The 14,495-nt window shown below is 38.1% G+C and overlaps 1 protein-coding gene across 1 annotated transcript in view; it reads right to left on the bottom strand.

Moving 5' to 3' along the window:
* Positions 1-14,495, bottom strand: part of LOC145981153 (uncharacterized) — a 479,000-nt gene that overhangs the window by 97,353 nt on the left and 367,152 nt on the right. The window lies entirely within an intron of this gene.

Genomic DNA, 14,495 nt, shown 5'->3' with positions numbered 1-14,495 from the left:
TCAATTGTACTGATTCTGAGAGGTTCTATCAAGCAATTGCCACGGCCAGTGGAGCAAATAAATACATTAATAGATAATTGTTTATTATTGATATTCCTGGCCTTATTTTCAAATTTATCAATATTCTGAACAGACATTGGATATTCTAAACCCTCCATTGCATCGTCAAAATCATGTTCATGTTGTTTGTAATAATTTATTCTCTGAGGATTTCTTGAAACTGGAAACAAAGCAGCTAATATACACCACAAAAAGCATTTCTGGTCGGTATTTTTTATATTAACCACGGCTCTTCTGTTTTTAATATTATCAGGTAATGGCAAATATGTAGAACCTTGTAATGGGCTGAATTCAGAAATATTAACATAGAGCCTGTGTGGAGAGCCGCATAGGCTCCATCCAGACTCTTTTGCTGCAAATTCAGAGTGTTTAATATTCAATTGATCTATTAAACTGCTTATTATTGTGTCTGAATTTGCATTTGAATATACCGGTACAGTTTCTGTTATGTGGGGCTGTGTAAATTTTGTGCAATTTGGTTTCTTATATTGAGTATACAATTTGAGGGAGAGCTTATAAGGGCTATTTTGTGCATTTAGAATTGCCTGCAGATCAGGATTTATATTGTTCAAAAAATTCTGAATATCGCATCTTGGCTCTGATACAAACCGGTGATCTCTTAATTGGCCATTAAAACTGCTATGGATAGGAGCATAGCATAGCTGCTTTGCTGCTCTGGCATTAACAGGTGCTTCATGCTTCCTTTTCAGACCAGATGTAGATGCTCGTGGGGGCAATATTGATGACTGTGCAGAACAAGTATCTTTATGTGTATATGTGAAGTATTGCATGCTGTATTTTCTATTGCATTTGGGGCAAATTTTTGTGGGAGTTCTGTATTTGTCTGGGTTACAAATCTTTTGGTGTCTGGCCCAATTAGAGCTAAATATATTTTTATTGCACTGATTGCAATATTTTTGATTTGGCATTTTTGCTGTTGTTTATTATATACTATTTCCTGGGTTTCAATTCAAAACTTTATACTGAATAAAAAATATCAGTTGGGTTCAGCACTGTGCTTTGTGTGTATATATATGTATATGTGTGTGTATGTGTGTTAATATTTTTGGCTTTGGTATTTATATAAAATTTCCTGGGTTTTTAAATCTAATCTCTATGCTTATCTTATGACAGGTTGTAAAGCCAATAGCCCACAAGTGGAAAAAGAGAATAAATATTCATTCACACTGACCTTCCGCAAATACCTGCACGAACATGCTTATCTTGAATGGCAATGACCCAGCACTGAGTATTATGTATTGATTTTTGTATAACAAGCTGGGACAGATATATGCCTGTCCCTAAATAAGAGTGGATTACAACAAACAAACTAGATGTAACAAATATCAGGCAACAATATATATTTAATATTCATATTAAATCAAACAAGCCTGTAAGTATGAGGAGCACTATAAAAACACATCTGTTCTCCTCAGCCACTCTCACAATACTGGCTGATGCAATATTGCATCAAAGCTGCAATACTCGGGAATTTCTGTAAGTACTGGCGCTGAGGAGAACATGCAAAGCAAAAATCAATACTACCGTCTCGGGAATTGTACATACTGACACAGAGGGGAATTACTTGAAACATGCAAACATATAATGTAAGAAATGAGAGAGTCACGGAGCAATTCTAGAGAGTCTCTGCATATTGCATTGTTTTAATATTAGATTGAACCTGGTATCCAATTGAACTTAAATTGGAAGTAAATATGTGTGTATATGGGTGTGTATGTGTGTGTGTATATAGCTTTTTGGCTTAATTTCTGGTGTGGCCAAAAAAATATCAATTTTTGACAAGTTTATGGACAAAAATTTGGCTGATGCAACTTTTGTAAGTATGAGCAAATCAATCTGAGGGGGCTCTTCCTTTCCGAGAAATTCCCGAGGGCATTTTTACAAAAATCTTGGATTAGAGGGGGTTCCACACTTGAGCAAAAAGCTCATATGGGCATGTTGAGCTTGTTTTAAGTATAGCCAAACCTGCTTGGGGGGGGCTCTTCCTTTCTACACTTGTAAGTGGTGCTCATCCTATCATCAATACAACTACTTAGCACCACGCCATGAAGGCGTATAGGGGGTGTGGGGGTAACACCCCACACTTTTTTCAAGTTCAAGTTGCTGCTTCTCATGTAGTACATGCATGTGAAATATTGAGTTAAGAGTGCTGAAAAGAATTCTTCTCTCCTTCCTGGTTGCTACTAGCGTTTTAGATGAGAGTAGTTACGTTTTGAACGTAGTTTCCCCCTTGCCCCGTAAGTAGGGTTGCCAGATTTCTAAAATAAAGAAAGTTGGACACGTAGACATGGAACATTTTTCGGGACACCGGGGCATATCTTTAAACAAGAGGACAATCCCGTATATACGGGGCGTCTGGTAACCCTACTTGTTAGAATAAAGCGGCGAATTCAGCAGTCTTTCAAGAACCACCCCTCCGCTCTCTGTGATGTCTCACACTTAAAATATATATTACCGTCAACTACATTAACTTGACATTTGTGTGAAAATATAAAACATTTTACGAATAGATTTAAGGCGAGCTTAACCACAAATATTTAATTTTCGATAGTTACAACTGCGAAAGTCAGTTAACAAAGCAACACCTTTAATCCACCATCATGCAATTATCATTTCTTTTATTTTAACTGTTATCCCAACATTAGCATTTTTCACATGTCTCTGGTCATTAACACTGTGTTACACATACATATCTGTAAGTTGGACGGCAGAAACACAAATTGGTCGTAGCGGACGGACGTGTTTTTCCTTAGCTCCGCGTGCAGGGGTGAAACAAAATGTGGTGAAGTGATTTTCTGAAGGGAGTGAACGTTGTGCTGCAGTGAACGTGATTTTTTTTGTGCATGCAAATCTTTGCAGGAGCAGCCATCGGTGTTTGAGTGTTTAAGTGTTTGTGCAGTAATATTTTTCTCGCAACATGGGCATCACAAAAGGTGAATGGAACAGAATCGAGAGCACGATGGAAAGGGTTGTTGCCAAAGAACTGAACTCTCAACTGGGGGATCTGGACGCGAGGATAGCCCTGGCCTTTGTTAGCGACAAGGTTCAGTCGCTAATCAAGAGTTCCCTGACTCAAATGATAGCCGAGGCGGTGGAGGAAGCCGTTTGTAAAACAACGGAGAAATACGATGCCGAAATCAAGGCTCTTATGTCGACGGTGAGTACACTACAGTTGCATATAAACTCGATCGAACAATATGACAGAAGACTGAATCTCGTGATCCATGGCGTGGGAGAATCTGAGGGGGAGAACTCCGAGGAGAAGGTGCTGGACATCCTCCGGGACAAGGTGCAGGTTCCCGTCGATGCATCCCAGATCCAGAGATGGCACCGCCTGGGAGCGAAGCGGCGCAACGGGAGGAGCAGGGCGCTGATCGTGCGTTTCGTGTCCTACAGGACTCGTCGGTTGGTGCTTCAGACATCACGGAAAACCTCACCCGGCAAAACCTGCAGCTGTTTCACCAGGTAAGAAATAGTGGAACTTTTCAACGCGTATGGACTTCCGATGGCAACAACCTGGCACTTCACAACAACGCCACAGTTAAAATAGTCAGCATGGATGACCTAAACAATTATGAAAAATGACAAACTCTGCCCTCGGTTGGCACTCATTGCATATATTAACCACCGTAATCATTCACTCACTTCAATCATGTGCTTCTGAATATTATATTTTTTAGTTTTACATTTCTTCTTTAAATAATTTAATTTTGTCTCACATATATTATATTTTTTTCAGTCATTTTATTAATAATGAGTTTCGTTGTTTCAAATGTAGGAAGGCAAGAGGTCAACGTGCAGTGTCAGTGCCAGATAGTTCGTTGGACACCCCTGAAAGATGTTCCCTGATATTTGCAAGAATGGCCACTCTCTCCCTTCCCCCCGAGGCCAAGGTCGAGACCACAATGCGGGGGCTGTAAATAGTTTTCCTCCCTCCCCGCCTGGCAACGAGCCGCCACCCCCCGTGACGTTACACACGCTGAGCGTGGCAAACCGGAGATTCCTTGCAAACTTGTATCCGCACGTAGAAGACCTTGCTTTCCCAGCAAACGCAGAAAATATCAGGGTGGGCCACATCAATATTAACCGCATAAAGAACAAAATAGATGAAATCGTAGCATCACATATAACAAACTTCACATGCGTTGCAATCACAGAGACTTGGCTCTATGATTCCATTTCAGACAGACACGTTGAAATTGAAGGGTTCAAAATGTACATACTTGATCGAGGCTATCCTAAGCAAGGGGGAGGGATTATTGTTTACGTAAAAACAGCTGTAATGTCGGAACTTATATATTCTGTGTCAGATGTAGACATTGAAGGATTGTGGGTGTCTTTAAAACTCAAACAGAATGACAAACCTTTGATTCTAGGATGCGTATATAGACATCCCAAGGCCCCCGTCACTTTTAATGAAAAACTAGAAAATATTTTGCAGTCATTTCCGGCTTGCCACGCTTCGGTTCTCGTCGGGGATACAAATCATGACGTCATGAAACCAACTGCAGCGGACAATGCATTTTTCGATACGATGGAATCAACGGGGTACAAGCAGCTCGTTCGCCTGCCGACACGCGTCAGCGACACGAGTGAGAGTCTCATAGATCACATTTTTACCAACAAGAAAGAATTGCATGATAAATCCGCCGTAGTAATGCATGATTTAAGCGATCATTTTTTGATATATACCTCAATTAACCTAAAGCCACAAAGATCTCCAAGAATACTCGTAACTAAGCGTTCTTTTAAAAATTTCCCTGTACAACAGTTCGTTAATCATTGTTCTTATCTACCCTTTCACAAAACAACAATGCTGCCGGATATAAACGATAAGGTGACATATTTGCAGTCATTAATAACCGAAGCTCTGGATGTCTATGCGCCAATAAAAACGTTTCGTGTTAGGGGCAACAAGCGTCCCTGGATCACTGGCGGTCTTCTTAGATTGATATCACTCAAGAACCGGATGTTTAAGCGCGCACGTAGTCCAAATAATAATAATTACACGTGGGAACAATATAAGACCATAAGGAACTACGTAACAAAAACAGTTAAAGATGCAAAAAGAAATTATATCCTTACGCAGATCTATTCCGATAAATATTCAGGCAATAACAAATTCAAGATTTTCAGGTTCCTAACTGGAAATGATAACAAAAACCAATCCGTCGCATCTTTTGAACATAACAATGAAACAATTACGGAAGATGCGAGGGTGTCGAACGTCCTCAATGACCACTTTGCTAATGTCGGCTCGTCAATATCCAACACATTCACTAACAATTTAAGGGCGAAGAAAAATGAAAGTAACAAACAAAATGAAAAAGACGCTAAATATCAAGAAACCAGCTTCAGTTTTAAGCCCATCTCTAGTGATGACGTTATGAAAATTCTTCAAAAACTTAACCTCAGAAAAGGTCCAGATTTCGATGAAATAAGTAATCGCATAATATATCTACTCGCCCCGTGGATTGTCGAACCTCTCACAGATATAATTAATTCATCCTTAAAAAGCGGAATCTTTCCTAGCACTTGGAAACACGCAAGGGTCACACCTATATTTAAAGGGGGGTCCCCGACGCAAGTTAATAATTATCGCCCCATATCAATAACTTCCTCATTAAGCAGGATTCTTGAAAAGGTAATAGACAAGCAATTAGAACAGTACTTACATTCTAACAATCTACTGACAGATAGACAGTTTGCTTTTAGAAAAAATCGCTCGACAGAATTACTCGTGCATGAACTGATACATAATTGGAGAAATATATTAGATCGTAAAGGAAAGCAATACATTGGCATTATTTCTCTAGATATCAGTAAAGCATTCGACAGTGTTCAAACAAATTTATTATTACAGAAATTACATCAGCAATTTAATTACTCTGCCCTTGCATGCAACTGGATCGAAAGTTATTTATGGAATAGGAGTATCGACACAAAAGTAGGCAACTCGATTTCAAACAGTTTAAATGTATCTTTCGGTGTACCACAGGGATCTATTCGAGGTCCTAAACTGTTTAACATGTTTGTGAATGACATCGCAGACAGGGAATTTGGGTTTGAATTATATTTGTATGCAGATGACTGTCTCCTGTACTGCGCGTCAAGCAAATTAGAAAAAGTAATTGCAAATATTGAGGAAAATATGCCCTAAGTTCTTGAGTGGTATCAATCTAACATGTTGAAAGTGAACGAGTCTAAGACGCAAGTATTAATACTATCCAGTGAAAATAATAACAATACGCTAATTGACAACATTAAAATAGGAAATTTCAATATAAAACCATGTGAATCTCTAAAATATCTCGGTATGCACCTAGATAAAAGTTTATTCTTTTCACAACATGTAAAAAGAATGTGTTCACGCGCAGCACCTAGAATCAAGCAGTTTCAATTTGTCTGCAAATATGTACACCTTGCCCACAAATTAGCGTTCTACAAAACATTTATTAGGCCGTTACTTGAATACTGTTCCTCTGTACTTTATGGGATTAATAGAAATAACACCACGAAACTAGAGAAAATGCAAATTTGGGCTATTCGTAGCATAAGAAATACAGCGCACACGACCTCACGTGCAAGCAGAGAAGAACTCCAATTACCCACGCTGGAATCCAGACGAAAATATGCATTTCTACTAAAAATTCACCAGGCAATTAACAAGCACCACCACTTATTAAAGGACAAAGTAATGATATCTAGTAATATACATTATCCCAATCTGCGATCCAACAACACCAACAGTATCCGAGTACCAAAATGTAACAAGGCAAGATACGGATCAAAATCCCTGTCATCACTGGCAAGTAAAGCGTGGAATCAACTACCTGTAAATTGCAGAAAAGAGAGAAATTTGGCCAATTTAAACAACAGATTAGGACATTAATCTATGAATACTGACACTGTGCCTATTGTACCTCATTTCCTCCTTCATAAAACGTAGCTGCAAAAAATGTTTATTTTAGTCTATTTCTTATATTTTTCAATTATGTAAATTTATAATATTCCATTTTATGTATACTTATAAACAAATAGTATAACTGTATATTAATTCATGTAGGGCAAAAAGCTGTTTTTGTAGTTCGGAATCAATGTAAAAAAATGTAAGCTTAATTGTAACCCTACTTTAATAATAATAAATAATAATAATAATAATACAAACTATTCACCTTGAAACCACAACATCAAGTTGAGGTATTGATACTGATATGCTTGAATGGTCGGTGCAGACTTGAAGGCACCAATGCAAGTGTTTTCATCTTCTCATTTATATCGTGTGCGTCTCTTGAATCACTCCCGCTAGCACAAAGTATTTCAGGTCGGCTCTGTGGCTGAATGGTTAGCGTAGCGTGCTACAAAACTCGGTGACTTAGGTTCGCATCCTGGAAAACCTGGACATGAAGTTGTGTTTGTTCCAACAATCTGTTTCATCATTCATCCTATCCTTATGTTACGTGGGATATTTGCGTTAGGAATCTTCAATTTGACGAAGGCACAGCCATTTTCTGCTGTTATCTACAGATTGATTTGACTAATTTCACTTCTCGCTTCTGATTCATTTGGTCAATCGCTAAGATTAGGATGGAATTGATGTGAGGGCAACGACAAAAATGTTTGTGCAGTACGCAACAAACAGACTGAATGTGAGTGTGGACATCAAAGTCCCGATTGTCTGCAAAAAGTAGCCCATGGACAGCCTGATATATAGAATTTGAGCTCCTAGACCATCCTTTCTTTCGGGAACTGCAGACATTTTTATTAATAATTTTGATATCATGGTACTTGATTTTCACTTACTGCATGCTCTGTACTAATAACACTTGTAAAGTTCAAAAAATTGATACAATATTGGTACATATTGTTTGCATGATCTAGATGACGTTTGAAGGAACTTATTTAAGCGCTAGATAGTCCTTTTCAGCGTCTCATTTTTGTGTGGTCCTAGGTTATAGCCAGGACGTGGAAGAGAGGTTGACATTTAGGCTCTTGCAGGAAAGCCATGCATTACACCTCGCTCCTGTTATCGTTATTTAAAGAACCCTCTACATTTTATTTGCGGGCAGTATTCCCCACGCTTTCAGTGGCGTACTCACAAATGCAGTAAAGGGATGTGAACATAAGGTGGTTATAAAGGAGTCCCGGGTTCGAATCCCGGTGGAAGCACATGTGGTTCGGATTCCACTTTAAACTGTAGGTCCAGTCCCGATTAGCCTTACTGTGCATAAAGTGGACTTCAAACAACAAATCAAATCAAATCAAATCATAAGGGGTTATCAGATATTTCTTACCACTCCTAGATCATGCCATCTTTTCCTAAATTTGACGTTTTTTTAAGGAAAGTTGAGCAAAAAGAATACTACTTTGCTCTAAAACTTATTCTAGATATGCCACTGCTCTTAACTTTGCAGCTGGCATATCATAACACACCCGTCTATTACCCAGTAACAGAATTCACCTACGTTTAGTGTGAAACACAATAACAGCCTGTTTGTTAGTATTTTCCCGGCTATCTTATAAAAAAATAATCATCTCCATAACAGTTACGATGAATAAACTTTGGGGGCAACGCCTTGAATAACAAAGGCCTGTTAATTTACTTACTTATAAGTTGACACGTGGTCAGCACATCGAATCCCATTACCGCTGTTATATTTATTCTCTATTTTACGTAACTCCCCAATTGCCTTCAAGAAACCGAAATGTTCGGTTAGCGAACTTGTGATCACGCTAACTTGAGTTCTAAGTCTACTTTATGCAAAGATGGCCTAATCGGTGCTGCCCTACAGATACGTGCACAATTCCAACAGTAAGGGAGCGGTCGGGTGACGCAAGCAGCTCTTTACAATGTAATCTTACCCCTGCGTTGTCAAAATGTTCAGAATTCTTGAATTTGTATTACCATTTAACTCACACATCGAAAGTAGAGATGTAATATTTATCGTTTTTGAAGCTTTTGACAACGAAGCACCGAAGGAAACTGGCAACACGGCAGTACTTGGGTTAAAGCGACGTGGAGGCAGAGAGAGGAGAAAACAAATGACCGTCAGTGACGGATCTACGTATTTTGGTCCCATCGCAAAGCATTTTTTAATTTTCCTTCAATGTAAAACACACATACTTATGAAACCAAATGTCAAAACATTTCCTACTATTCAGTTTCTTCAGTGTATGTATGTTGATTGTGTGTGTGCGTGTATGGAAAAATTTGATTTTGTTATTTATCGTCGCTTTTCTAAAACTTTGGCTAATCGCGACAATGAAGATGAGTGATGATAGAATGAAATTAGGAAATTGATGCAGGAAAACTTACAAACAACACCCATGTCCAGGGAGAGATGCGAACTCGTAACCATGGGCTTCGTAAACTCTGTGTTAAACACTCCGTGCGGAGATCGGAATATATCTGAAGTTTTTTAATGTATAGTTTTAAGTTCTCTTTTATGCACAGATCGGTTAAATGGGACAGGACCTATAGTTTTAAAATGTGATTTGAACCACTATCTGCCTCCACCTTGGTATCTCACATGGTATATCTCTGGAGAGGGAGGTAGAATTGGAGAGGTACGTAGTGTTTTGCAAAATCATGTGCAGATGAAACTTTTGATAAGTCACTTGTGAGAGATGTCCAAGGATACAATTCAGCTGGGAATGATGGACCAATATCTGTTGCATAATATTTCTACATTTGCTTGCTTTTACTTTTAATTTGTCAAGATTTGGGTTGACTATGCAGTGGTTGTTAGGTAACTAAATCACGTTTGATGGTTCCCAATGTAAATAGTAACCTATTTGTACATAAAGTGGATTTATAATAAAACCTCAAGTCAATTTACCTGATTCTTCTAAGCTTTTAGGCCAAAAACATTAACAAAATATAGGATATATATTATTCCTAAATCCTCGTAACTCCTTTTCGCTCTTAAATTTTACAGTGATTTTTTTTTTTTTTTTGGCAATCCTGCAATATTGTATATTTTCCGGTGTTGAATTTTTTCTATATATATATTAATGGTGGACTAAGAACGCCTCACTTTCCAATCAAGCTTTGTAATCAAGGGGTCCCGAATTCGATGTCCGGTAGAGACACATATTGGTTCGGATCCCATTCAGTCCCGATTAGTCTATCTGTTCACAAATCAGACTTGCAACAACCCATTATCTCTTTACCTTAATATCCAGGAACGGTAACTTGCCGATCTGAATACTCAGGTCACCTCACCGGGCTTCACCTGCAAGCAACCATACACAACGTAGGATCGCTCATGCCATTTCCTCCTGACATGTGTACGATGCCATGTGGGTATCACTCTGTACAGATGAGACATTAGTAAAAGAAGATAAAGCCTCGAAGTTACATCCCAGATTTTTGTTCTGGTACTTATCCGAGGATATGGCTTTGCTACCCTTTTCCTAGCATGGCTAGGATGGAGATATACTTTAACTCCACCAAATGTTCGACTAATTGCAAAAGCTATGCTTAGCTTGAGACACCTTATGTGACTATATGGCACCTTCTAGACCTGACTGGATTACAAGCACCTGATTCCTTTGAAGAAGTCACACGAATCAAACTGACATTACTTTTGGGCAATGGAACATATACTGGGCCTCCCCAAATGTAACTATTGGTTTTCCTTCCTGAATTCCACATAGCAATTCTCGTAGGACAATTAGCCACTGGTTTGACCACCCTACATTGGGAATGGTTTTTAATCAAGGACACAAGAGGTAAGTCTGCACTATCTTCCCCAACAGAAGTTTCAAACCAGACAGGTACATCATGAGCTGCTAGTTCATCAATATGAAAGCGACAAAAATTCTCCCTACTTACAGGACACCCTGCACCTATCTGCACGATGCGGTCATTTTTACCCAATGAAAATAAACCCTGTGAACAACATTTTTTTGAACAACCACCCGGTAAAGAAACTTGTTGTCAGTTCGGTTTTGGGTTATCAGGAACATTCGTGCAGAGGTCGACAGAGAGACTCGTTTCTGTTACCTGATACCCCAAGAAACCACTCCTCGTTTATCAAATATTTCCCTACGATACCCTTGCGATTTTCTTGTTCTACAATTACGTTTCTGTCAAGTTCGCTGAACTAGCTCGAATCCTGTGAATTTCCTACTGACCTTGAAATTGAAGTACCAGTATGGCAGTAGTCATGTTCAATCAAAAGTGAATTACTTGTTCAATCAATGACCACAGGATAAGTGTAAACATCATTCGCTTATTCGTATAATTTATGAACACCCTGTAATTTTGAATCAAACTCACTTGGCGACTCATGCTTCTTCTCGAACGCTTCTGCCCTATTAATGCACTCAACCCTATCTTGTAATAACGTAAGCGTAAGTTCTTTGAGTCCCTCGCAAAACCTACTGGAGTGCTCAGACTTTAGTTTCTGACTGCTTTCCTTAAGTTCCTGCTTGAGCAACTCCGTGCTGTCTTTGGACGCCTGACTGCTTTCCTTAATGAAGGAAAGTAAAGTTTCCAAAGTCACAGGCTCATTTTCCTTACCCTTTTTTTTTTTTTTTTTTGCAAACTAAAAAGGTTACAAATTAACTTAATCAATACCCTACGAAATTTTGTCACTGCAGTTACACTGCCACTGATGACTCGTAATCTACTAAAACGCTCGGAGAGTGCTGTGAACTCTAAATTAAATCCGCAACTCCATGGCAAGCCCTGTATTTGATAGGAATCCCTAAAGACTAAGCGTTTTGCCTCGTATGATGGGTATATTAAATTGGAGCAAGTACATTTACAAACAATACCAATTTAATTTAAACGCTGAAACCGCATCCAATTATTCGCTGAGTTTCAGAGTCACCCAACTGATTGGTAGCGCTGGTTGCAATGACGATAGAACTACAATGACCATCCAAGACCAGGCAGATCAAACATAGGGACTCACATTTCAACCTGGTTTATTAGATAAATTTATATTATTGCCACTAAAAATAAATGTGTTTCACTTCGATTGTTAACTGCAACTGTTAAGCACTGTACCACTATTCATCAGCACACCCTGAAGCCAGTAAGCCTGGATAGCCAGTAAGCTGAATATCAATTATTTCTTATTATGACTGAGATGAACGTGAATTCTTTTCAAGATGCCAATTAACCTTTCATTCACCGAATCACATGAATGAAAACAACAATAGCTGACATGCTGAAACCTGGGTTCCTAAGTATTAATGCCTGTTCACCAAATCAATTGAACATTACTCTATCCCTATACTGCAATAATGACTTCACAATTATTTATGAATTATTTGACATTTATCATTCCTGAGTGACTAGTGCGAATTGTAAATTCCCCTCTGAAAAGGAACACTGCCATTAATACATACATAGCAATATATTTAACACTGGGATTTCTTTGTGGTGAAATGTTAACACAATTAAATACAATTAATATATATTTATTTTGCTGAACACGGAAAAGATAAATCCAGCTAATCAAGCGATCTTTCTATACGAGTCAATCGATATGAAGTCATACAACATGGTTGCTTGACCATTTTTAAAAAAGTTTATTTTTTGTGTGGTGTGAGCCTCATATGTTGACAGTTCAGAACCACTGTTATTTTATTTTTACTATGACCGATTTGAAGATGGCGGGCATTTTATTTATCATGGTGCGCGTCATTTTCTCCATTCGTAAGCATCAGCGGCAACTTTTTTATCACAGCTCTGGTAAGTCCTACAACAATGATATAAAATCTGTGATGTTAACCACATTATAGGCTACAATTATATTTGTGTGTATTTTTCTAAATATTATTCCTTCATAATAAATTTTAAGGTCACAATTACGTATTGTAAACGCTCAAAATTACATTTTCGAACATTTATTTTGGGGGGAATGCAGTTTGTTTGACACTTCAAGATTTTTCTGGAAGTACCTGTGCACCAATAGAGTATGTCAAAATTATTTGAAGCTTGAGAGTTTAATATTTTTTTCTACAGGGTCATAAACATGTACTTTTTGTTAAAAATTCCAAGTTCAGGGTTAAATATCTCTGGTGAGCAGTTGTTTAAAAATCTAAAATTTGTACACAATACAGTACTCAATGATAAGTAACTTCAGTAAAAATTTTGAGTTTGAGATTCAATTGGCTTAAGAGATACAAAACTCGTGAAAAATTCAATATATTACATTAAATATGGTATGCGTTATTTCATTTCCTATAAACATTTTGTGTTAAAATTCTGCAAACTGTAATTTGGAATGTCAATGAACAACATTACAATCCTGAAATGGATCTGCAATAAAGTATATATACACGAGGGCATGGTGAAGAGTAAAGCTTCCTATGTTTTTAATTTCTTTGTTACCTTGTAAACGCATTTTGGATTTTGAGCAATCATACATTGCACTTATAAGACTTTCCCGCTTCTCAATTGAAGGTTTCAAACTTCTATCACCAGGGTGCTGAACTAAAAGCGAAGAAAATGGCAGTATGTAACCATGCAATGTCGGTAGAGCGCCTGAAGAAGCGTGCCGTTATCGAGTTTCTATGTCTCACTGGTTTACCTTTTCCTTTCGGTTTATGCATTGTTCTCTTTTGGAGAAGCGAAGTACCATACGTTTCATATTGTAGAATTTCTTTGGGCACAAACAAACTAATATAAATTTTCCCCTAACAAATGAATCATCCTATCTACAATTAGAAGGGGCAAAATAACATAGATCCCATATTTTAGAGGCCGAACAAAGTATACTGATACAAAAATTCCCCCCAGACAAAATCGTTTTCTGAAAAAAATTGAAAGGTTATAGACACCATAAATCCTCTATTGTAAAAAGTCAGATGGTACTTAGTTCACTGTAAAACTTCCCCCAATGAATGAATTGCTCTATCTAAAAATTCAAGGGGGAAGCGAATTACCATAGTTCCCTCATTGTAGAATGAATGTAGGGACAATTAACATGTGATACCTGTTCTGATTACAGACAACGTTTATGGACGAATTTGTTCTGTAATGTTTGATTGGGTACTTTAAAGTTAAGCGTGTTTCCAAAAAAATGTCATAACAGATGTAAATATCGGAGTAACTACATAGTATAGATAAAGGAGACTACACAGATGAAATCCCCAACTCAATCAGATTCATGCATACAAATTTGAATAAGATATTCAAAGGTATGTGGATGCCACAAATGATTGTTTACAAGTGTTCAAAATGCGAACAGCCTGTGGCACGGCACACGTCAAGTCGGAGGTCCAGCTCCTGCCAAACACGCTGCAGCATGTTTGTGGTAACAGTCACCAGTGCAGCGGTGATTCTCTGCTGGAGTTTCTCTAGGCTTGTAGATATAAGGGAGCAAAGGAAGAGGCATTTCACGTAGCCCCACACAAAAAAATGGATTGGTTGAGTCTGGTGCTGTTGCAAGATG

Source organism: Lepisma saccharinum, chromosome 29, assembly GCF_977018435.1.
Source record: "Lepisma saccharinum chromosome 29, izLepSacc3.1, whole genome shotgun sequence".
In the NCBI taxonomy this organism is placed as follows: domain Eukaryota; kingdom Metazoa; phylum Arthropoda; class Insecta; order Zygentoma; family Lepismatidae; genus Lepisma; species Lepisma saccharinum.
This window is presented reverse-complemented; position numbering and strand designations above follow the sequence as displayed.